The 24,441-nt window shown below is 39.2% G+C and overlaps 1 long non-coding RNA gene across 2 annotated transcripts in view; it reads right to left on the bottom strand.

Moving 5' to 3' along the window:
• Positions 1–8,089: 8,089 nt before the first annotated feature.
• Positions 8,090–24,441, bottom strand: part of LOC127475359 (uncharacterized) — a 47,281-nt gene continuing 30,929 nt past the window's right edge. The window contains exon 3 of one of the 2 annotated variants that reach the window (XR_007906178.1): positions 8,090–9,275. This is a non-coding gene — a long non-coding RNA (uncharacterized LOC127475359). Of the gene's footprint in view, positions 9,276–23,449; positions 24,319–24,441 lie in introns of those variants that run through there. The other variant, XR_007906177.1, reaches the window with a different exon arrangement.

Raw genomic sequence — 24,441 nt, 5'->3', positions numbered from 1 at the left:
ATTCATGCTTGGAAGAGCACAAGCAAGAGCAGGGCCTGGCAGAGATGTTGCCAGGAGCACAATCTGCTGGTCATGCACAAGAACAAGGGGGAAAACATTTCAGTCAACATGAGCTTGGAGGGCAAAGGTAGGGATGAACTTCCATACAAACAGATACAAGTAGTCAGGTCTAGGCAGGCACTACTTCAGAGATTCATCTTTCCCTTCACAGGTATCTGTGTGTGACTACTGTTTTGGCACCCTCCTAAATCATTTCAAATCAGACTAGTCATGTACTTTGCATGCAAGTTGGTGTATTACACACTGAAAAAGGCAGAGTGTAGTTTAATAGATTGAGGTAATTCATGTAAGGTTTTAATAGATTCATGTAATTCATTAAGAAACAGTAATTTCTTGTGGAAAACACTCTCACTGAGTCTGCTGAGAGCCTATGTTCTTTTTTCCTGCTTCCCTGTTCTTCATTGCATGACAGGAAGTTTTTTTTTCTTGAAGCTCAGTAGTTTCAATTCCTTCTCATTCATCTAAAATAAGAAGCTGCTGACTGTGAAATTGCAATTCCCTGTGATGAAAGATAAAGCATTTGCAATAAGACAAGGAAGACTGTTTAAGGCCAGAGTGAAGCATCAAGTTTTCAAAACAAACAAGATCCTTTGCTTAAAGGTAAAATAATTATATTTTCTGAAGATTTATAAAGATAACTGGATCTTTAAACAGTGCTGGTATTTTCTGGCACTTTTCCTTATACTGGAAAAACTCTCTTGATTTCTCCTAGTGCTTTCTATTAGTTTCACCAGTCCATTTTATCCATGTTCCTGATGCTTTCTAGGGATTCACCATCTGCTTTCTAACAATTCATTCACTGATTCCTAGGAATTTCCCCACTACTTTCCCTTACATTCTAGAAATCCTAATACTTTCTAGGAATTCACCTGGTTCTTTCTAGGAATGTCCTGTCTGCTTTCTATGAGCTTTCCCTGCCCAATTTTCACGGAGTGTTCTAGGAATTCACACACTGCTTTCTGGAGATGCTCCTGATGCTTTCTGGTACTCCTCCCCTCACTTTCTATTTATTTCTTGCAGCTTTCTAGAAATTCCTGTGTTCTTTTATGGGAATCTTTCCATCCTTTCTTGAACTCTGTGTCAGGGAGCAGCAAGAGGAGGGATGCTTGGTGAGGGAAGCTGTGAGCCACAGCACAGATGGGACATGTCTGGGGCCAGCAGAGCAGAGAGTGGCTGGTTCCATCACCCCCCCCAGACATGGCCAGACAAAGGCAAACAAAAAAGTCATGTCCAAAGTCAGTCCAGGAAATCCAAATGAGTATTCAGGAACAGCAGGAAACAGGGTTTGAAACAGGCACACCTACTTGGTGTAGCTCACACAGGCACATTTTGAGGATTAGGAAGCACTCTCATTGAATAACTTCTACATTCAGTGTTTTGTAAAATAACCTAATTAGAAACTCTGTATTCCCTATCAAATGACAAATTGCTTCAAATTTTTTGCACAAGAAATTCTGAAATGTTAAAATCAGAATTTTCCATTTATAATATATTACGGAATTGATTTAATAATGGGATGTAGGGAAAATGTTTCTCCTCCCCTCTGGAAAATGCATGAGAAGTTACTCTGATACAAAATTATTTCATCATAAACTTAATATAAAGGTATGGTTTCTCAGGTTGTACTTTCTTCTGTTTGGTGCATTACCTACATATTTACTGGTCCTACAACATTTAAACCATGCACTACAACTTCTTTTCATTATTCATGTTTAGTTCATGTGGTAGAAAATAATAGTTAAAGGATCCACTACAGGGTTCTTATACTTTCTGAAGTTGGTTAGTACAAATATTTGATAGGGTTTTTACTACTACTGATGTGCTACTCAGTTTCTTTGCTAATTTTAGACAGCTGGCCAGCCAATGTTTTTCAAAATATATTTGAATGCTCTTGGATTCACACAGAGTCCAAATAAATGCCTAGTGTGGGAGTGAAGAATGATTTTGCAGTCTTATCTTGACCCTTTAGGTGTACCCTCATTGCATAACGAAATATGAGCCATATATCACATAAAAGCACATTTTTCCCAGGACCTTCTATTACTTTGAATTTCAATATTTATTTTTTCGTATTTAAAAGGTGGGGACCAGTTAGTATTTAACACATACACAGACAAGAGAACAAACCTTCCTACACATAATTTGCCAGCTGCTACACAAGCTGTTGATATACTTGCACATATAATTTTCATTGCTCTGTGTAGGGCACTAAAGGTTGGACATTCCTCACTACAAAATCACTACTAGAGACAGACTTCTACTGCAGAAGACAGAATTATTCACTTCTCCTTAGTATTGAAACATGCTGCAGTTGCTCTTGCAACTCAAATGGTGAAGCAGAAACTGGGACTCCACAAACTTACTGTGCCACTCAGCCTGGTTAGCTGAGATGTGTTACACACTAAAATCATCTCAACAGGACACTTGTCAGCTTCTTTAGACCTCAGACTCTGTGAACTGACTAACCTACATTCGAGGTCCCCCAAACAATGTTAAGATGTGAAGCATAAATGTTCTAATGAAGGACTTTTCTCTCAAGTTTTGCACTGATTGTGAAGAACCTATGAGTTATTTCTTTCAACCTCCATTTTAATATGAATTTGGAGTTTCTCTTCTGGGTATGTCCTACATATAAGAACATAAAAATGAAAATGTGCTACATGTAAAGTATGTGCTACACGTAAAGTATGTACTTTAAAACTACCTGCTCTAATAATTTTAATGCTATATTCTTGGAGACAATTGTTCATACAGCGTATGGGAAGGGGTTTAAAACTCTTTATGTAGATCTGGCTTATGAGTCATTCATACTGATTTTTGCTACAGGTGCTCTAGGAGAGAAAAAATCAGAGAGACAAAATCACTTCAGTTCAGCATATGTTTACAGCCATCTAGAAAACTGTACTCTCATCAGGCTCTTGATGTATTTGCAAAGGCAGCTAAGAAACTTTTCTTTAGTAAATACAGCTTCAAATTTCTAATAAAACCTAATTTCCACCTCTTTGTAAACCATTTGTATTAGCCTACAGCAGACTCAAACCCAGAGCATGAATAAGCCAAGGTGCCAAATAAGTTATGAAAAATGTCTTCAAGAAATTGAGACCATTTTGATAATGATAATTTGATTAATATTCTTCCGACATTATGGCTCTCCAACAAGGTCAGCAACATACCAAAAATCAGTGAAAGTCTGGAAAAGCACACAGACCTTCTTCTGTTCTAATTTGCAATGTGGTAAGTCAGGAGAAAGCCTAATGAAAGCATTAATGTCACACTAATGTAAAATCCATGTAAGTGAATGGAAAGTCAAGGTAGTATTTCTACTGAATTGGGTATATTTTTCTTCAGAGTGCCTACTGAGAATACTTGGAAGTTTCCAAAATGTACATGTGAAATAGCTGCCATACCTAATTTTTAATCCTCTATTTCGTGAATAATTTCGTATTCACATGATGAATCTACATTGTCACAACAGAATAAATGTCCACAAACACACATGTGGGTATTTTCTGCTGTCTACAGAATTCAGAAAAATTACAAGTAAATAGAACAGCATTTTTGGCTTATGAAGATGCTTGCCAGGATTTAGTACAAAACATTTCCTTGCCAAGCTCTAATGCTTTCCAAAGTCAGAAACAAACCTCATAAAATAGTCTTACATAATTGCCAACCAGATTTTTGTTTTAAATATAATTCAGTCTTTGTATTATAGACAAAACCATTCTGTTTAACACGTGTCTTCTCATCCCATCATGTTTGATTACACAACAAGCTCCTGACTTAAAGACCACTGAAATCCATGGAAACATTCATATTCATTGCAAATTCAATCTTTTCCCTTTTGAATTAGAAAGAGAAAGCAAGAAAATCTAATATAGTGTGGCCTTCTGTAGATTATCAGTGCAGCCAGTGGCAGATCTGAGAAGAACTGGGTGCTCCTTACTTCTCCCTAGGAGATATGGAGCTGGCCATCCTTTGCAACCAAGTGCTGCTGGTATTTGAACAGTCATCAAGGGGTTTGCTTTCCCTGTCTGTTCTGCAATGTACATGGAGGATGGAAGGTGGAGGGGTTTCTGTAGGCACTGGGAAATAACATGAGCTACAGTGGTCTGAGAGGTTGCTCCCTTCACTGTAATAACACTGCACACATCTATCAGCTCATAAACTGAACCTTCAGCTGCATCTTTCTAAATAAAACCCTTCCTCCCACACAGTTCCTATCAGCTGAATGGTGATGCAAAGAACTTTCCAGGAGAGGTCAGTTTAAAGGAATGACTGTACCCTCTGGCTTCCCTCTTTTCTTTTACAGAATTAACTGTTTGAAATCCTGCCAACTGAAATGCATTTTATTGTCCCTAAATTTCAAGGCAATTTTGTAAACATTTTACTTCAATAAAAGGATTTTTTAACAGCCAGCTAGGAAATCTCACAGTCCATTATTAATTAGCGAAAAAAGTATCTTAGAGAGAACCTGGATTATCTGGAGCATCAGGTACTGATTGAAAAAATAAAAGCACCATAGTCCTTATTTTTTTCAAATATTGAAAGGCAGAGTTATAGCTCCAAAACTCACAGAGACACTCTTCAGAGGTACCTCTGCTCACCAGAATGGGAAATACATGCTCTGAATTTCATAGAATCACAGACTGGTTTGGGTTGGAAGGGACCTTAAAGATCATCTTGTTCCAATCCCTGCCATGGGCAGAAATACCTTCTACTACACCAGATTGCTTCAAGCCCTATCCAACCTGACCTTGAACATTTTTTTTTATTTTAAAAAATCCAAGATTAACTTCTCCACAATAACAATTACACCACTGTGATCAGTGATGAGGTGGTTTATGTTTGAACTTGCCTCTCAATAAATATTCAGCAATTAAGAAATTCTCATTTCTTTCTTTTTTAAAATGTAAACAAGACAGCTTTTCACACATAAAGCTGTTCTAACTCCAGGGCAAGGGAAAGAATTATGAGGCAGGCTTTGTACAGGAAGGACAGCACACTTTAAAATTTAGATTAATTTGCTGGACCTGCTGTCCCTGTCTCCAGCAGTTGCTAAAAAGCAGGCTGTGATGCAGCCCTGGAGCTTAGGAAGGGTAGGAAAGCAGCAGCTGCTCCATCTGGGTTCCTCTACGGTGCCAAGGAGAAGTGTGAGTGCAGCAGACGCAATTTAGGTTTTATATCAGCTGTTTCAGGTACCAATAGTAGCAGTGGCACAGACCCCATAAGCCTTCTGGGAGGTCAAGTGGCTCACCTGTGCTCAAGCCTCCCATGCAGAAAGGGTGTGTGTGCTGCAGGCAGAGCTCCTGTCTGCAAGGGAACGGCTCTGGGGCACGTCACCTCCACCAGGGTGCAGAGTGAGAGCTGGGGAGGACCCCAGGAGTTCCTCAGCTGATCTCTTCCACTGGTTCCACTTTCATGAGTGACCTGATGCCAGCAAAAAATAAGAAAACCACTTGAACATTAACTCTCAGCATCAGTTAACATAAATTACAATGTGTGTATTTTATCTGCATATCTAAAATATAATCTCTTTTGGGAGACCTATGACTGATGTGATAACCTGAAAAATTTGTGGAGCAATTTCTGCCTGAAGAGTAATTGTGGCTGGGCCAGATAGTGTCCTGAACTTTTTAGTACAGACAGCTTTTCCCTTCATACAACTTCCTGGATGATACTCATCTCTTTGTGGAGCATGCTCTAGTACAGGATGATACTCATCTCACCCCTTTGTGGAGCATGCTGTAGTATCCCACTTGGTCAGTGGATTAGGATAAGTATTTTTTCCTATCTTACTCACCCTGAAGGAAGAGAGAAAAACCATCAAACAATAAAAACCAGAAACAGATTCTCCTGATTATAGCAACTTTCCAACATGTGCATTAATTATACAGGCAGTGGAGGTTATTCTTTCCACTGGATCCATGATTACCATCTCATGCAAAATATAGACTCCCTAGGAAATCCACTCTCACAGAAGAAATGAACAGGCATTTTAAAAGTTCTATATGGCTGAAAAACAATCTTCTAATCCTAGAATGTAATGTAATTAAGAAAATAAAACAGAAACAACAGAAAAGTAGAAAGCGAAAGAATCATTTTTCTCGGAGACAGCTTTATAAACAGAGTAGTTTCTGGAAAAGAAGATTTGGAAACATAAACAAGGAATCTGCTTAGTGTGTTGAAGGGAAAAGTGTTTTGCCTACAGTTTTTGATAAATAAAAAGGGTTTAACCAATTAGGTATCTGGCTCCAGAATCAATCTCTTTTTGTCATGGAAACAGCTTGTAAAACCCTAACTGAACATACGGAGAGTGCAGGCTGATGTCTAAAAGTTTCAATAAAATACTCAGTACTGCTATATCTCAGAATTGCATATTTGTCTAATGACAGAATGCAAGAAATTGCTGCTCCCTCTTGTTTAAGAAGGGTTGTGAAGACTGGATTGTAAGATATCCTTATTTGCCCTATCAGGCAATTTGCCAGTATGCTTCAAGTCCTTAACACAGTAGTCATTGGATTGCTGTTTTATAGGAACATTTAAAAGACCTATGGTAAACCAGAAAGTAATTTCTCTGTGTTTTCCAGCACTAGATTATTCTCTGGCAACCACTACAACATATTCTGTAGGTTGTCTTTACAAACTAATCCCCCTGCCCTGTGCTCATAACACTGGTTTAAAGGGAAGGACTCAACTCACACCCCATCATATCAAACCCTAGGCCAGATCCAAGGAGTAGAACCTTGACCCAGACTTCTTGAAAAGCTGGAGTTGAGGCATTTACTTAGACCCAGCATGAAGCTTTTATTTCCATTTATAATCTGGTACTGGATGAGTACCAGAGGGAGAGAAGGAGGAGGAGCTGGGGAGGGATGGGGGAGATGAAAACCAACATCTCTTGTGGACTCACACATGCAAACAAAAAACTATTAATTTTCAAGAAAATACAAGTCACAAAATAAAAAGAGAAGGGAAACTTTGAGATACACAGAAAATGACAAGGGTAGCAAAATTTGTGCTAACAATTTAAAAATAAAAATTAATTTTTAATAAACCTAGAAGAAAAACATCTTCAGCAAAACACCAAGATGGGAAGCATTCCCATCAGCTGCCATTCCTGGCAGCATCACACTGCTCTGTGTGTTGCTGAGAGAAGCAGCACTATCATTCCAGATGTCTGTCAGAATAGCTGTGTCACTCAACACGGTCCTGACTGACCAGATCTGCTGATGCCTCTCCAGTTCACTCATATAAATTGGACTTTAAGCACAGTCCCTATTTGAAACACAGGATAACTCTCTGGAACTGCACTCAGTGCCTTCACTCCTGTGTGGGGACCTTTGTGAAGCCACAGAGAAAGATGTCCCATCATGCTGATTTAGCAAAAAGGCTGCACAGCACGAGCATATCAGGTTTTAAAAGTGAAACAAGCACCATTTGTGCACATGGGACAGCAGTGAAATCAAATCTGTCCTCTCTAAAGTCTTCCAAATAGACATTTCTGAGAGAGAAAGACTAAATTTAACTTGTTTCAACAATACCTGTTGAAAGCGAACTTTCTTTCCCTTTAGGCTGAGCAGCATACCAGCTTCTCCACCTCCTGTGTATGAGCAATTCCATTACTTGCCATTAGAAGACTGTTTTTAAAACACCTGACAACATCAAGCTCTTTAGTAGCAGTTTCCATCTGAAAATAGAATATATTTATAAGAACCGACCTAACAAAGGCAAAACTATCCCTGTGTTGTGTCTAGTTTGCAGATTGAGGAACTCAAGCCCAGAGGAATTAGGTTCACAAAGTTCATCAGTATTAAATCTGGAATTAAAATTTAAATTCAGAAATCCTTGCCCACTGATGTACATTTTAATATTTCATGGACTGCAGTGGGACCCACCTCTCATGTTAGAACGTGACTTACCCCGTGTTTCAAGGTGCGCTGCTCTGAGAGACAAATAGCAGCTGACAGTAGAGTTTTTTAAAAGCCCTGTTCAGGTGTTTTCCCTTCCAAATTCCATGGCGTTTGCTGGGCACTGCCCTGGCGCAGGTGCGGCCATGTCGCTCCGCAGCCACTGGGTGGCACTTCACTAAGATTTTTTGGCTGGTCCGTGAGTTTTATTGGTGATAGGAGACAAACTTCTTCGTTTCGTTCTCATTTCAAACCGTTTTAAATGAAAACCGGTGATGCCGGTTAATATTTCACGTAATTTAATAATTACTCCATATTCAAAAATCTGAACTCTTAAAACACTCTAGCAGAGATTAAATCACCCCCTTCACTCAAAGAGTGCAAATGTAATCTAAATTTGTCTATCGCATTTGTAAATTGGGATCAGAATTTCAGCCCCACAGAATCACATTTTTCCTTGTTCTGTAAGTCTGTTGCCATTTACAGAGTTACAGAACCGGGAAACTCTTGGCTCCCAGCACGCAGGGACAGCAGGGAAGACAAACATGAAGCCTCAGCTCTCGTTCCCGTTCTTCCTTGGCTTGGTTCATGGGATGAGTCAGAAATGAGGCATCAGAGGATGAAAAGCAGAGAAACGAACACCCTGAGAAAAAAGGCAGGGTCGCTTGCAAAGCACACAGTGGCATTTTGGCCTGCTGTAAGGAACAGAGGTGCTGCCGTGCACAGCATTTATGGCTTAAAAGCTCAGTGTATTTTATCCTCAGGGTGATAACTCTTGGCTTTCTGATTCTTTTGACTTTGAACTTGGACTAAAAGTTCGCCTGGCAGAGGGTGACCCAGTTTGAAAAGCGTTCTACTCTACAGCCAGACAGAAAGCTTTGCACAATTTTGGTACCACTATTAAAGAAAGCTGAAATCAAACTAGAAATAATAATCGGGGGAAAGCTGAGTCCACCTTGCAAGAGGAGGGTCTAGCACCTTATCCTGATAGTACAAAGAATATGCTTGTTTTCTTGGAACACATCAGGGTCAGGGGTAAAAATCTGATCAGAGAAGAAACTATAAAAAATGTCCCCAGCTTAAAATAGGGGACAGTTGAGAAATCAGAAGGTATTTACCTGGCAAGCCAGAGAAGTTCCTGCCAGGAAAGTGCAAGACACAGGAATCTTTTTTCATTGTTAAGCAGACCTTGATAGTTACAGCTGGGAGACCAATGATCCAGTGGCATCATCTATTCCATGCTTTCTCCTGATGACAGTTCAGCCACCACTGTGAAGAAAGGCTGGCTTGGACGTTTATTGCTAAGCCCTAGGGTTGGAAAACAACAGAAACATAAAATATTGGGAGAATTTCTGAGGGCTGTAGAATATTCAAAAGACACACAGAATGAAGAGATCTCATGTTGCTTTTATGGTTTATTCCAAAATATTGTGCACTTCAAAGTACTGACTACACTAACTCTTCTGGGATGTTAGTTCCACCCTAGCAGCTGTAAACTCCTTTCTAAAGAGTTAATTGTCCTGTTTGCCTCAGTTCAGCTGATAATTCTAGTTTCCAGTAATTAAGATTGCATTTCATGATTCTCAGCCTTAGTGAATTAATGTTTACAGTTTTGCATGCTACAAATATAATACTTGTCATTATTTTAATTAAATTATTCATAAATGGCATTGGTTCCACTTCAGATGTATGTATAATGAGAACAGGACCAAGCTGATGCATCCGTCATCATAAATTTTGATGCATTTTTTTCTGTTAATTGGAGATACATGGAACTGTTCACATTGGATGCAAATCTTTTTAAATTATCTTCCTGCTGTCTGAAAAAAAAAAACACAACCAACTTTTTTCTTCAAGCTAAAACAAGGAAATCATTCTTTATTCATCTTTACACCTCATTTCAGGCAATTTTTTCCCAGCCCTGACATGGTTCTGAGAGTCTCCTTGCCCAGATGCCTTGGTGTGCTGAAAAACACACTGAGAATAATGAGGAGGGTGCTTTTTTCTCCAGTGCTGCCACATGCATGTTGTCAGGAGCGTAGTACAAAACAAGATTAAGTCTGATTCCTATCTTGTTAAACTGCTATCCAGAGCACATCCCAACATATGTAAATTTTATTTTTTTTATATTACTCCTTGCAGCCAGAAGAGTGACTGTTTTAATAGCACAGCTGTAAAGCAATGGGACAAATTCCATCATCCCACTGAGGCCAGTAGGGCTTATCCAATTTACACGGATGTAACAGAGCCATTTCTGACTCATGCCAGGGAAATCAATGCAAATTTGACCCATAGTCCAAACAGCAAAACGTTTGGGGACATTTTCTGTCCTGCAAATTCATCATCTCACTGGTGGAGAACAGGTTAGGGCGATCCCATGCTTGGGTGCACAAACCTCCACCTCACAACAGAGTCTGCTTTGGGGGTAAGAAAAGAGACCTTGACAAGTCTGCAGCTAAAAGTGAGTTTGTGACCTGGCTTGTTGATTTGCTGCAGGACTGGGACAGAGCAACAGAAAAGCTTCCCCCCGGCACAGTCAGAATGTGATGCAGGGATTTAACATTCTGTTAAAAGTGAGGGATGGACTTCCATAGAAATACACTGAAGGATGATCCATATTTAGGAGAACATGAAAAGTTTCATCTTGAAAGGCTGAATTTAAAATCATTCCCGTTCCTTTCTGAGCACACACTAAAATACCATTATAAATGCTGTTATAAATAAAGCTATTAATCTTTCTTTGCTCCTTTTTCCTTCTCAAATTCTCCCTTCCACTCTGATCTCTAGTTTAGGTCCAAATAGTGGCAATGAAACTTCCAGGCACAACCTACATGAACAGTCCAACCTGATAATGGAGATCGGATTGCTGAGTGTTAAACAGCTTTGTTGTGGAATTAGTCAAAAGCTTTGCTGTCAAGGTTCTTGGAGCAAAAAGCAGTATCCAGAGACAATCAAGACAGGCTTTAGCACAATGTTAATATGCACAGGGGTTTAATCTAAAATAAATACACAGTAATTGAGTTCTTTCATTAGAGCTGATCATTTTCATTGATGGTGGCTTGTGGGAAGGAGGAGAGGAACAAAAACAGTGGCCATCTCTAAGGAACAAAGGCACATACACATTTACACACATCACCTAAGAAATATAACACAAAGCAAAAACAACCCACAAATATCTACAAATTCTAGGAAGCACCAATTACTGCATATTCTGCAACAATCAGTTAAATATTTAATCAGTTACAAGGTCTCAAATAAGGAACATTTGAGAGTGCTAGTGGGAATGAGATCTGGAGCCAACAATGGGGAGCAGGGGTTCAAACTTAATTTGCAGGAAATTAGAGAGAACAATTAGAAGAAAGGTGATAAAATCTCTGTTTTCACAGTTAAGTATTTCAGATGCTTTCTTTTCTGATACAATTGGAATGTACAGATCGTGCCTAATTGCAAATCATATTCTTTCCCGGTTGGAATTCTCTTTGGAAGGAGTTGCCAAAATCCATCCTTTTTTCCACAAACCAGTCATTATCAGATCATCTTCAAATACTTGCACCCTCATTTTTATGACTGTTGAAATGTTTCCTCTGTGATTAATTAGGACCTCCATACTGACAATCATGGTATGTTGGGTAGCATTTTATTCTATAAAGCATGCACTGTTGAGAAATCATGACTCACAAGTGAAAACAAATATTTTTCTCATTCTGTTACTAATTTCTAAGGGTATTGCTCTCATATGTTCTACCAGCATCCTTTGCCTTTTCTTAAATATGGAAGTCAGAACACAGGGTGAGTTGCCAAAAATTCCCCTTACCTTTTCTCTCTTGAAAAGCTGTAAGATCTTTTACCGTTATGGAGGCATTAGCTGTTTTGTTCCCAGAGCTGCTACTGCCTATCTGACTGCGGCTTCTCATGGAAAAGTTACTTTTGTTCTTTCTGCTCTCTTTGTTGTCTCTCTTGGACCAAAAGTACATAGCTGTTATTTGTGTTTCCCCAAACAGAAGAGTGCCTGAACTGAAGGAAAGGGGCATTCACTAACAAGAAGCAAAGGATTTGAGGAGACAGCCGGAGTCACAAGGCCAACAGACCTCATCATATGCAGTTTCACAACACTTGTTTTTCTTACCTGTTGCTTCTCTCAAGATTTTTCTTCAAATAACTCACAAATGAACTTCCATCCGTTCACCTCTCCTAGAAGGAGTTGTGTTAAATGGTTGCTAAGACCTACTGTTGTCTAGATCTGTTCTCTTCTGTTTAGTTTTGATGGCAGGACAACAGCCTTCAATTGGATCTGTGATGTGAGTGGTTTTTGCAGCCCTTGCTCTGCTACAGGCTGCTGGTTAAATTAATTCTTCAGACAGGCTTATGGCAATTTAATGACATATGAGAGCATGGAAAGGTCAAAATTTGGCTCCCAAACTCTACAGTAATAATTAATTCTTACATGGTGCACTGTAGCTATATGAGTACTTTACAGTATTACTGTTACTGTGTGACAGATAGCAAATCAGATGGAGCATGACCATGGCCAAGCCAGGAAGAGAATCCAGAGCTCAGGCTGAGTGCTCTCTCTATGCTGCATTTTAGTATTAGTTAAGGCAGCAGTTAAACACTGACCAGCAAATTACTGGTGTAGCAGTATTTATAGACCACAATTCAGTGTAAGCCAGTGCATTGCCACTGACTTTATTAGAGTTCACTTGCCTATACCACAGGCACTGTGAGCTCTCTATTCCTGGAAAACAGGGTCCTTACTTCAGCAGCACTTGGGTGCAACACAGCAAACAGCACAACACAGGAAGAAGAGGTGACTGTGAGAGCCAGACAATCCTGTCTTTTTAAGAGAGGAAAACAGCCTGCAATCCTACACACAGCCACAACTGGCTGGGTACAACGGGCTCCAGTCAGAGCCATCAGACATTGCTGTGGCTGAGGGGGAGCACAAAATTGCCCCGTGGTGGCACTGCTACCATGAACAGTTGCCTCCTGCCAGTCTCATGGAATTTCCTTTACACCTCCAAACAGTTCAGAGCTATGAAAGGACACGTGTTAGAGACAAAACTCTTCTAGGGATCAGCGAAACACATTCAGCACATTCTATAGTTAGAGGGAGTTTTAACTTCATTAACTGGTGACTCAGGTGTAGGAGTCCTGTGAGAGGAAGTGGCAAAATGCCACTACCCCCAAAGCCTTGACCTCTCTGTTTCGGAGGTCTGATAGTGCTAATTGTGCCATCTGGTTGGAAACACTGTTTTTCATTATATGACCGCCCATCTCCTATGACCGTGTCTGAAACCAACTCATTTCACAAAAGCCACGCAACAGCAACCAGGAGACATAAACCCTGAGGGTAAAACAGAGTAAGAAACTGGGATTTGGATCATAGTAAGGCCTGCTCTTAGAGCAGAGCGGCTGACAATCAGGTTAAGAACCAGTGTTTTATTCAAACAACAGATTCTAATCTGCACTGTGAGGTTTTATCCCAGAACAGTAGGATTTGTTAAAACATCCTGAATTAAGCACCTGAATAAGGTCCAAATTGTAATATGATTGGCCTCACACTACTCCAAAACCCCAAGTGTAATTTTTTTGTGCTTCTAGCAGAGTTTTTATGCTGGACTAAGACCACATGAGGGCAGTGTAGGGGGGGGGAGTAAAATCCAGGGATATGAACTAAACTATAAACCTGATTTCCCTGCCTCTTCATGAAATCTGGAGAGATAGAGCTGTGTCTACTGAGTGCATTGGTCTGCAATCATCCCACAAACTACAGATGAAAGTTTAACACTTCTGTTCAGCCTCTTCTTATCACTGTCTTTTCTCCCTCTGTTATTTCCTTCACACCTGCTGTGAATGTTCTCTTAGCTAGAGTTGTGGCTCTAAAGTGTCTCAGAGATTGAGATTTCCATGCACTTCGCTCTGCAAACATACAATGATTGTGCTCCTGACAGAAGGGAAACTGTAAGAGAGCTGGAAAGTGATATGTCAGGCCTGCAGTTGGGTGAGGTGAACATTCTGCACTGGAGTAGAGTCTCCAAAACTTGAGTAAACACCCATGGATTCCCTCATCTAACCCAAAAGGCAAATGCCCCTGGGAAAGCAAACAAGACCAATGTCCTTGTCTTTTGCCAAGTATAATTTTCATATTATTTTGCTAGGCTAGGAAATATATTCTTCAGAAACTCTTAGCTAAGCCCCTCTTCCCCTCAAACCCTCTGCAAAGTTCAGTTCTCTAACTCACTGGGACAGCTGTTCAAGTGGCTTTTTTCAAGATGAAAGTAGCCAGAATTCTTAAAATCCTCTAACTCAGTTTTACTGTGAATATGCTCTTAACACATGCAATATGTACTTATGTAAACTTGATTCTATTTGTCTGCATTGTACTTCACTGATCATTGAGCTCCTCTACAATCTTAAATAGATAAATCTTCTAGGACATAGTTGCATTATTCTGCAATTTCTTTACCCTCAGTTTTGGTTTCATAAGCAATTGATTATTTGAAAATTTATATTCCATTATTTTAAAATTAATATTGCAATCCTGTGCAGTTAGATACAGTGATAAACAAGAGCGCTCTCTCTCAGATCCTTAAGGAAACAAACCATTTTTTAATAATCACAGTCAGTATCCTGTGCCAAGGTGGATTTTTATCCATTAAGTGGAATTGCTGTGCAATTCTCACTAAAGCACAGTATCATCATCTTCTGTTTGCCCGGGCACTACATCACACCCCCTGTGTCACCTGCACCAGCCCCAGCTGTGACACTGGATCCTTGAAGAAAGCAAGGAAATTAATGAGGTAGAACCTTTCTGTTTGAAACCCAGGTTTATTGCCTTCCAGAAAATCCTGCTTTTCAGGTTATTCCTCCATGAAATCCTGCAAAATAAACTTACAATATTCTCAGTCACAACTAATGGTAAGAAAACAAGCCCGCTGTCTGCTTCTGGATATCACATAAACCTTTGTCTTGAACAGTGGTTTTGTATTTTTCCCTGTATCTGATCAATTAAATCCCATGTTAGGGTTTCATTTTGACTTCTATTTCCTTCAAAATTCATATTTTATTGCAAGGACCTGTTTTCTAGCATGAGACCCAGCATGCAGAAAACTGCTGTGCACATTTTTATTTACATACCAGCTTATGCATCTTTGGTCATAACAGGAAATCTGATCTCCCTCATACACAATTCCTGGCCATAAAGCCACCTCAAAGTAACTGGTCATTATAGGCAAAATACTGGTTCTCTTTTAGGGAATGACAGATGAGTCTTTGATTTAAAATGTCCAGGATCTGGGCCTAAATCTTCTCTGTTTTTCTCTTCTGTCTCTAGTTTGCTATAATTTGAGAGGCCTTTCTGCTGGGTTTGGGTGAATAAATGTTATGGTTGTCTGACAGAGAGAATAGCATTTAGCTCGTAATAGAGGCTTGCTATTTACAGTTTAAAAAAGCCTATTCTGAGGTCCTGTCCTGGATGCCTAAATGCATATGTGGTTTACATAGTGCATTTTGTGTATTTTGGCACAAGAATGGGGTACACAATGATCTTATTTAGCAATATTTTGAAGAACATGCCAATTTTGAAAAAACAGCCATTCAAATATGTGACAGAGCTGTACCTTCTGTGGAAGAGGATATAAAATTGAGAATTGTTGGCTTACCTATCCACTATTTCTAAGGAAGGAATCTTCATTAACATCTTTTTTCAATTTTCATTTTATAAAAGAGTTCATGCCAAACTGGAACATATCATCAAGTAAGGCCAAGTTGGGTAAGCACATGTTTTTTGTATACAATGAGAAGTACATTGTGGTCTGAATTCTGTTCAGACTGAAGTCTTACTAAGCTGCTTTTGTACAGAGAGGTTAGAAGGAAGGCTTAAAATCACCTTAAGATCTCTTGTTGCTTATGAATACTAGTGAAAAGACTAATTAATTTGTATGAGAAGTTTAGAAATCTACTCTTATTCTTAATATCCAGTGCTGGTCCTTCAAGTCAAAAAGAACTGACTCATCTTGGGACCCAAGCATTGCAGTTCTGAGTCTCCATTATTTATCACATCAGAATGGGAATTACTGACACGTAAATTTTACTTGGGTTTTAATAGGTTTTACAATATAATTTAACACTGGTGAATTGAACTATTATTGCAAGGCAGGAAAAAGCTGTGGATTGTTTCTGTTTCAATTAAAAAAATACTGATTTTCCTAAGTGCTCTAGATGTCTATATTCTACTGAAATCTAAATGAGAATCTATAATTCTGCAGAAACTGTTAATGATGTCCTCACTGTGTTTCCCTTTCTCTTTTATTAACAGATTTCTATGTTTTTTCTAAGAGTCCTGTAAATAATAGACAAAGTTCCAAAATCCAAAATAAGAGAACTAAATGATGTTCAGGCACCATCCTAAAGCTGCTTTGTAATTTTGAATATTTAACATCATATTATAACATCAGTGAATAGATACTTGGCAAGATTGACTAAAAGAGATGTAGAAAGAGGAAACTAGCAACCATTTAACTGTGAAAAGGGCTCTAACACGATTCAGAGCCTGTGGGAAATGTGATATGAGTGGTTATTGTTGTGTCTGCCAATTAAATAAAGCTCATCAAATTATTCATAGCAAATAAAGTCTGTTGAAAAATTAACCAATTTTACTCATAGCAGACTGTTCAAAGATGCTTCAGCTTCTCTAAAAGCACTTTTTTTGTCTGGGAGGGGCTAGGAGACCATCCACAATGGTCAGCAGTCCTGGTGATGTGCATGATATGGTTTTTTGTTGTTGTTATTCTTTTCCTTGATGACAAACATTGACATGTTTGGAGGGAATTGACACTTTCCTATTTGTAAAGAACACTGTACTTTCAGTACAGTTCATAAGAGAGAAAATAAAAAAGAAAGCACTAATACATCCTAACAGCACTAAGAATAGATCCTAGTAATGTATAGAAGCACGACCACAATAATTTCAGATAACTAATGAACTGAAAACTTCTAAAAATGCTTCACTGTTAGGAAAGAATAAGTGTAGGGATTTAGACTTCTGGTACCAGTCACACAACAACTAAGAGATGCTGAATAGTCATATCCAAGTTTACCATGAACACCTGAATACAGCACACAAAATATAGCACCTTTATTCCAAAGCAAACAATGCTTTAAAATCCATGTATATTTGTGTTGTTTTCTCAGTGCTGCACTTCCCTCCAGGTTTGTGCTGTGCTTTACAAACCCGCAGCCAAAAGGGCAGTGCTCAGACCACTGGCTCCAGTTTGGAGATGGCAGCTGCATTCACTGGGATAGAAAAAAGCTGGGGAGCTCAAACCACCACAGTATTACTGCTGACAAACATCTGCACCCGGTCTCCCACCCAGGTCCTGAACAAAGCAGAGGTAATGCTCAGCACAGCCGTGAGCAGCCACTGGCTCAGAGATGGTGGGGAGCTGGGCAGGAGCTTGGGCTCTGTGCCACTGCACCCATTACTGGGTCAAGAGCTCGCCAGCTCTCTGTGGAAGGTTGTGTCTCCTCTGTTTTGCTAAGTACTGCTCTGAATTCTAAGATAGTGAAAATATGTTTTAGTAATAGCTTTGGTGCTGGAAATAAGTTTGTGATTTTTCCTGACTACAAATCTGCCAAGCAGTGAAAGAGCAGGAAGCTGCTTGTACTTAGGAGAATGGGAGCACAGTTCTGCTTTGTACTTTCTAAACTCGTCTACAGAGAGAAAATTGCCCAGCTCTACAGTATAGTCCACTTTCAGGCTACAAGAAAGGATCAGACAGTGCTTCTGCTCACAACACAGAGACAAAGGTTAATGAAAGCCAAGACCTTTGGGTTGAAATCTGTTCCTGCCACCGTAACCGCTCTGGATTAGAGTGCTTTCCTGCCAAGTGGCTCTCCCACAGCTGGAAGAGTTTCACACAAACAACTTTTCCAGTTAGCTGTTTGTGTTTAGACTACTCTAGGTTTTTTAGGAACAGCTGTGCAGTTAAGCATCTAAGTTTAAAAACACTCTAGGCAAGTAATTCAGGTGCTAAACAAGGACAAGAGCACTGGAACACAAGGATGATGCTGTAGTGAAGCAGCACAGTAGAAAGATAAAGACTATAAAAGCCTCTTGCTCATATCTTACACTATTTCAGGCTTACGTTCACCTTTCAGGCAAGTATGGACCTTTTTAAAAGAAGTTATAACATAGTAAGAACATTGACAACATTAAGAAACCATGCATAGAATTTCTGGAATATTTTATCAGACTTCTCAATAATTTGATCTCTTCTCCTCACTCTCCCTTTGCTTTGCATTTTGCTCTGTAATTTTGCAATGCTTCTCAGTGAAACTACCTTTTTCATGATAATCAGTGGCCACAAGCTTTCCACCCCAAGAGCAAACACCCTCTGTCCCCAGATAGTCTCTTCCTTTCATCCAGCTACACCACTGAATGCCAACAGTTTCCTGTGTTCAATGAACACACTTCAACATCTTCAAGTTCTAGGTCTAAAATTATGGTGGTATTTATACATACAGCACCTTTTGTCCCAAAGCTTTGCAAATGAACTAAAGATATACATGCTTTGTTCAGAGGTCATTTAATCTGCCATGGAAATGCAGCCAGCCTTGGTTGGAAATGCAGCAACAGTTAATAGTGCATAGCAATATAAGAGCAGTTTAGGTCAGCAAACTATGAATGTGTTTGTTCCTAATGAAGCTGCTGCTGTCATTTAGGAAAGGAGTAAGCACAATAATTATTCAGTTTGGAGTTTGGCCAGGAGACCAAAATTAACAGCATTCAGGCTTCAGTAAAAATGTTCAAGTGTTTAAAATGAGCCCAAATAATGTGGACCTAAGTTTGCAATTTCATTTGAAAGATGGATGAGCAGGTCATTTTGCTGTCAATGGGTCCCTAATTGGTTTGCTGCAGAAATTTTCTTTGATCAATACTTTCTACTTTTTTGTGTAACAAAGATTCTGTATTCATCATCTCTCACTCCTACATTCAATGCCTAGTTACAAATCCCTTACTTTAGTAAGGCAAAAGTGAAGAAACTGGAGTGACTTTATTACAGTGTGCATACTAAAAAGCCTTAACTTTTTAAAAGTAATAGTTTTGTCTCATATCTATGAGGAAAATCAAGAACTTTCCATCCAATGGTTTTAGAGCGAATTAGGTTTCTGTTAGAAGTTGAGTTTTCTGCTTTTTCTGCTTCCTCACCAAAACAAAGATTGGAAAGAAAAGTGTCCTTTGTAATTTTAACTGGATGGCTGACTAGGAATTTGGATTATTTGCAATTGTCCCAGGTGAATATTGTTTCTATCCCTGTCCCATGTCACACAGAGAATCTTATGGTTGCCCAACCCCTTCAGCAGGGCACAGGGCAAGGGTTTGGCTTAGCCCTCTTAGTTCCTTTGCTGAAGGCCAGGCTTCTGTGAACACAAATCAGAGCTGTGAATACTCCAGATATGACCATGGACAAAACTGACACGTGACTGTTTGCATTAACAAAAGCCAGATTGCAGAGAGACAGTTATATGCACAACATTATTTTTCAAGGGAGCATCTTTCACTCACAACAATCTGGAATATGCTGCATCCACATCAGTAACATGCTCTTTGCTAGGGTTGCACATCAAGATTGCCATACCAGCAAAGCTGTAGCACTGCAGACTTAGCCAGGCCTATAATCTACTTTTGATCTTGGCAGTAACTTCCCACTGACATAATTGATAGGTCTGGTTTCAGTCATGGAGTTCACAGAGCCTAACATTTACACTCTGACCCATAATCATATTTAGAATATACACACACCTCTTCCCGCACAGAGAATAAAAAGCTGCACAGTACATCTTTACAGGAAGACTGCAAAGATTCCACTCATCCATCCCTAAAGACAGAAGTCCTTTTCAAGGTTTTTCATCATGCTATGCAATAGTTGTTAATGATGTCAACCTCCTATAGGTATCATACAAAGAAGACCAGGGAAATAACTAGGATACAATTTCATTACCCATGTAAAAAATGTCCTTTCTTGCAGCAATCCAGTTATTCAGGAAGTACTGCATGTTATGAGATATGACCAAGATATTTCTTTCATCAAACATAATGAAGCTGGAACAAACAATGTGAGACTTAACATACCTGTGACTTTTTACCTCAGGAGACCAACACAAAGCAGAAGGTTTTATCAAGTTATTTCATTATAAAAGTGACTGATATGCATGTTAAAACACACACTGAGGGAATGAGAGGCTGCAAAATATTAAAGTAACCCTAGACCACATTAACATAGCCTTGATCTGCAAGAACAGTACTGGCAATAAACTTTAGCTCAGTACTGATTTTTTTGAACTTCACCACAGTTTCTTGTAATATCCTTTGTTATGTCAAATCTTAAGTTCAAATGCAGTGAGCAAATTGCCCCATGTGTTTAAGTCTGGTCCTGATTTGTACAAAAGGCACATTCTATTTCTTCAAAGGTTGACTGAACAAAGTCCAACAACTGCAAACAAAGGATGCTGGTTTTGTTTCAAGTTAGCAGCTGAAGCTAAAAGATGTGATGCTTATGTTGCCTTTACTTAAAATTGTTATACCATAGTAATCTAGAAAGCACACCATAAAAATTCCCCAGTAGATCTGCAATAAAAATATTATTTAAGAATATTTTTAAAGACCATCCGATTTGCCATCACCAAAGGATCAGTATTCCTTCAGGTGACCAGAGTGCCTGTCCAGGGAAAATGTTCCATTTTCTATAGATCTGAGCTTCTGTCACTCAAAACAGTACAACAAATTTTGAAAGAAATGGAAAAATGAAACCTATTTCCCAGAAGGCACCGCACCAACCACTGCAGCTTTTAATAGGTTTATGGCTTTACATGTATTGTAATTCCCCTTTTGGCATCCCATATTTTTAGGGGGTTTTATTCACTTTCTTCTGGAACTGAAAGTTTTTCTTCTCATAAACCAGTCTGTTCCAGAAAACAATCATAATGGCATTTTGCTGTTGCTTGGGAAGAAGGTGACCAGAGCTCTGCAGTGCTGAGGCGCAGTCAGGGACCAGCTGTGCCATGAGCTGCCTCCCCAGGGCCTGTCCCAGGGCACTGCTGCACCTGTGGTATTCCAGCACAATTCCCCAGACACATATTGGATACATTCCTTGGGATACAAGGTCAACTATTTTTAAAAGTCAGGTTTTCAGGGGGCTTCCTTCTCTGAACCCACTAGTCTCAGTGCACCAGATTTGCCTGGACAAAATCCCAAACCAACTTCCTTAACAGAAGAGTATCACTCCAAAAGACACAGTGAAAATAGGCAGCCTTGTAGGGAAGCACTTCCTTTCAGAAATTATGGTACACATGGATATTTTACACATTAGGATACTGCCAACATTCTCCAATGTCAGCTGTTACCACACCTGTAGAAACTGGGCCATGCAGTTCATTACTAGCAGCTATCACTGCAAAGCCAAGTGTTCAACACAACATTGCTTCCATGGCTTTGATTTAGCAAATCACATGCACTAAATGAATGAGGAAATATTGTCTAAATCCTCATTTCAAAGTTATTATCTAAATTATTTGTTTTCCTATTCTGTTGTATTCGTTTTGATAAGCGTTTAATTTCACATCAAGTGATTTTTTTCTTCTAAGTAATGAGATCATCTTCTGCCAAAAGCTTTTCTTTTTGCTTGCTTTTTTTGTTTTGTTTCATAAAATGAAATCATTGCCATGTAATCCAGACTAATAGCTTCCCTGACAATCTATCAGCAAAATACAGGGATACATGGCTCAAAATACAATACAAGCAAAATATAATAAGTCCAAACCTGCCTTCTTTAGGCTGTCATAACTCCTGATGAACACTGGCTATATGTGATACACTCCACATCACTACTAATGGCTCTCCAAGGACTATATCTGTAATGATTTGCCAGTGATACAGCCTGGATATCCTTTGCTATGAAACCTAAAATACAATACACATATCCTGCAATTCCAATTAAGAACTTGATTTCATTATGTATTTCATTCTTCTCAGAGGGAACAGGTATGAATTAAACAGGCAATGCATGAAACAAAGCCTTGAAAAGGGAAAAAGAATATCAAAGACCTATAGCTAAATCAAAAATAATCTGGAAAATACACCAGTTCTTTAATTTAGACCAACTCTGCCTAAGTCTAAATGGAAAAGTAAAACTGGAGGGAAGGGATATCATCCAGAGGGACCCTGACAACTGTGAGAGGTGAGCTGGTGCAAACCTCACAAAGGTCAGCAAGGCCAAGTGCAAGGTCCTGCACCCGAGCCCAGGCAATCCCAAGAACAAATACAGGCTGAATGGAGAATGGAGTGAGAGCAGCCCTGGGGAGAAGGACTTGAGGGGTGTTGGTGGATGAGAGGTTGGATATGGGCCAAATGCAGTGTGTTTGCAGCCCAGAGAGTCAATTGTGTACTGGGCTGTGTCACAAGAAGTGTGACCAGCAGGTCGAGGGAGAGGTTCTACCCCTCTACCCCACTCTTGTGAGAGACCTGCAGTGCTGTGCCCAGCTCAGGGACCCCCAGCATAACAAGGGCAGAGACCTGCTGGAGCCAGTGCAGAGGATGGTCACAAATATGATCAGGAGCTGGAGCACCCCTCCTATGACAACAGGCTGAGAGAGCCAGGGTTGTTCTGCCCGGAGAAGAAAAGGCTCCAAGGAGACCTTAGAGCACCTTCCAGTATCCAAAGAGGGCTACAAAGAGAGGTGGAGAGGGACTTTGCATGGACAAGGGCATGGAGTGATGGTACAAGGGGGAATGGCTTTAAACTGAGAGAGGGAAGATTTAAATTAGACATGAGGGAGAAATTCTTGGCTGTGAGGAGGGTGAGGCCCTGGCACAGGGTGGTTGCCCCATCCCTGGAAGTGTTCAAGGCCAGGGGCTCTGAGCAACCTGGGCTAGTGGAGGTGCCACTCCCATGGCAGGGCAGTGGAATGAGATGGTCTTTAAGGGCCCTTCCAACTCACACCATCCCGTGATTTTATGGTATATGTTTATACATGACCTTAAACCCCCTCTTAGTGAGTGATTCTTGTAAAAACTACCTATTGCAAAACCTCCACTTATTTTGAAATAGACTATTTTCAGAGGAGAGGACTTAGAAGACAAAATCAGGAATATACAGTTTCTTTGAAAGTTGGACCTTAGGTTATGCTAGTTGAAATATCTCAGAACTGTTCCTGAAGTTGCATTATTTCTTTAAATGTTCATGATTTTTACTACGGTGAAATTTTCTAAGATTAATTTATAACAAAAATTATTACCACCTCCCTGGGATCCCTAGGGACAGTTGTAAAAGCTTTTATGCAGGTTTTTTTTTTCACTAAAAAGAATTATGGCAAACTTCTTCACCCATTTCAAAATTTACATTATATATGACCTATAAAAATATAATCACATTCTTATTTCTTTAGTTGAATTTCTTATTTCTGCAGCAAAAAGGAGTGGAAAATGTGACATTAAATGTCCTACTCAGCCTTTAAGTATGAGTAAATCACTTATTTGAAATTTTTGTGTTAACTTATCTCCTGACAAATACTATACAGAATGGACAGGCAGGGGTAACATTTTGAGGAATTTGTTTGGTGCCATTTGGAGACTGTCATTTCAGAGCAAATGGAATTCAGTTTTATCTCTTTTGCATTAACAAAAAACTGATGTATTTAAATTGTAATAACTTTTGTAGAATTTCACATAGTAATTTCACTAATCTGGAACAAAGAGACTGGAACACATATTTTTTCAATACAGAATGTGGTTGTCAGAAACACAATAACTTTTTCTAAAATAATTAAGAGGATTAAAATGGCGCTGTAGTTATATAAAGAAAAAAAACCCAAATTTTAATTACAAGTTGCTCTCCAAATATGCTTCTGACCTAAGATTCAAGGTCCTGAGCAAAGGTGCATCTTTATTAGACCTTCTGTATCAAAGTGAAATTACTGCATTTATAATAAATTGTGCATTTCTGTAATTTGGCAGTAACACAAAAAACCCCACAACATATTTTGCATTCTTATTCTGTTTTGCATTATGAGATTCCCAGAGCCCATTACAAGAATCATTTACATGTAATTCAGTAAGATTTTAGAAACAGTATATTGGACAAAATGGTTTAATCAGATAGAGTGCAGAATCAGACCTAACAAATATATAGTATAAAGCATTTATCCAATCCTTTGCCAAAGTTTTGAAAATGTATTTTTTTAGTGCAACATTTTTTCATCTTTCGACTTACCTTGCTTTTTTTTTTCTATGAGTAATAAATTCAGATCTACCATGAATGGGCTTGATTTTCTCAGTCAACTGCAGGAAATTGCCCTAAGCCAGGGGTGTAAGTCGGAAAACATCGTCAGTGTATTGCAACCACACAAACATTTCTAGTTACATCTAGATTTGAGAGAGTTATCTTCCACAATATACCTTGTAGCTGAAAAACACTAT

This window comes from Manacus candei, unplaced genomic scaffold, assembly GCF_025592945.1.
Source record: "Manacus candei isolate 608988 ecotype Guabito, Panama unplaced genomic scaffold, ASM2559294v1 h1tg000046l, whole genome shotgun sequence".
NCBI lineage: Eukaryota > Metazoa > Chordata > Aves > Passeriformes > Pipridae > Manacus > Manacus candei.
Note: the sequence above shows the minus strand (reverse complement) of the source record. Positions and strands in the feature narration are given on the sequence as shown.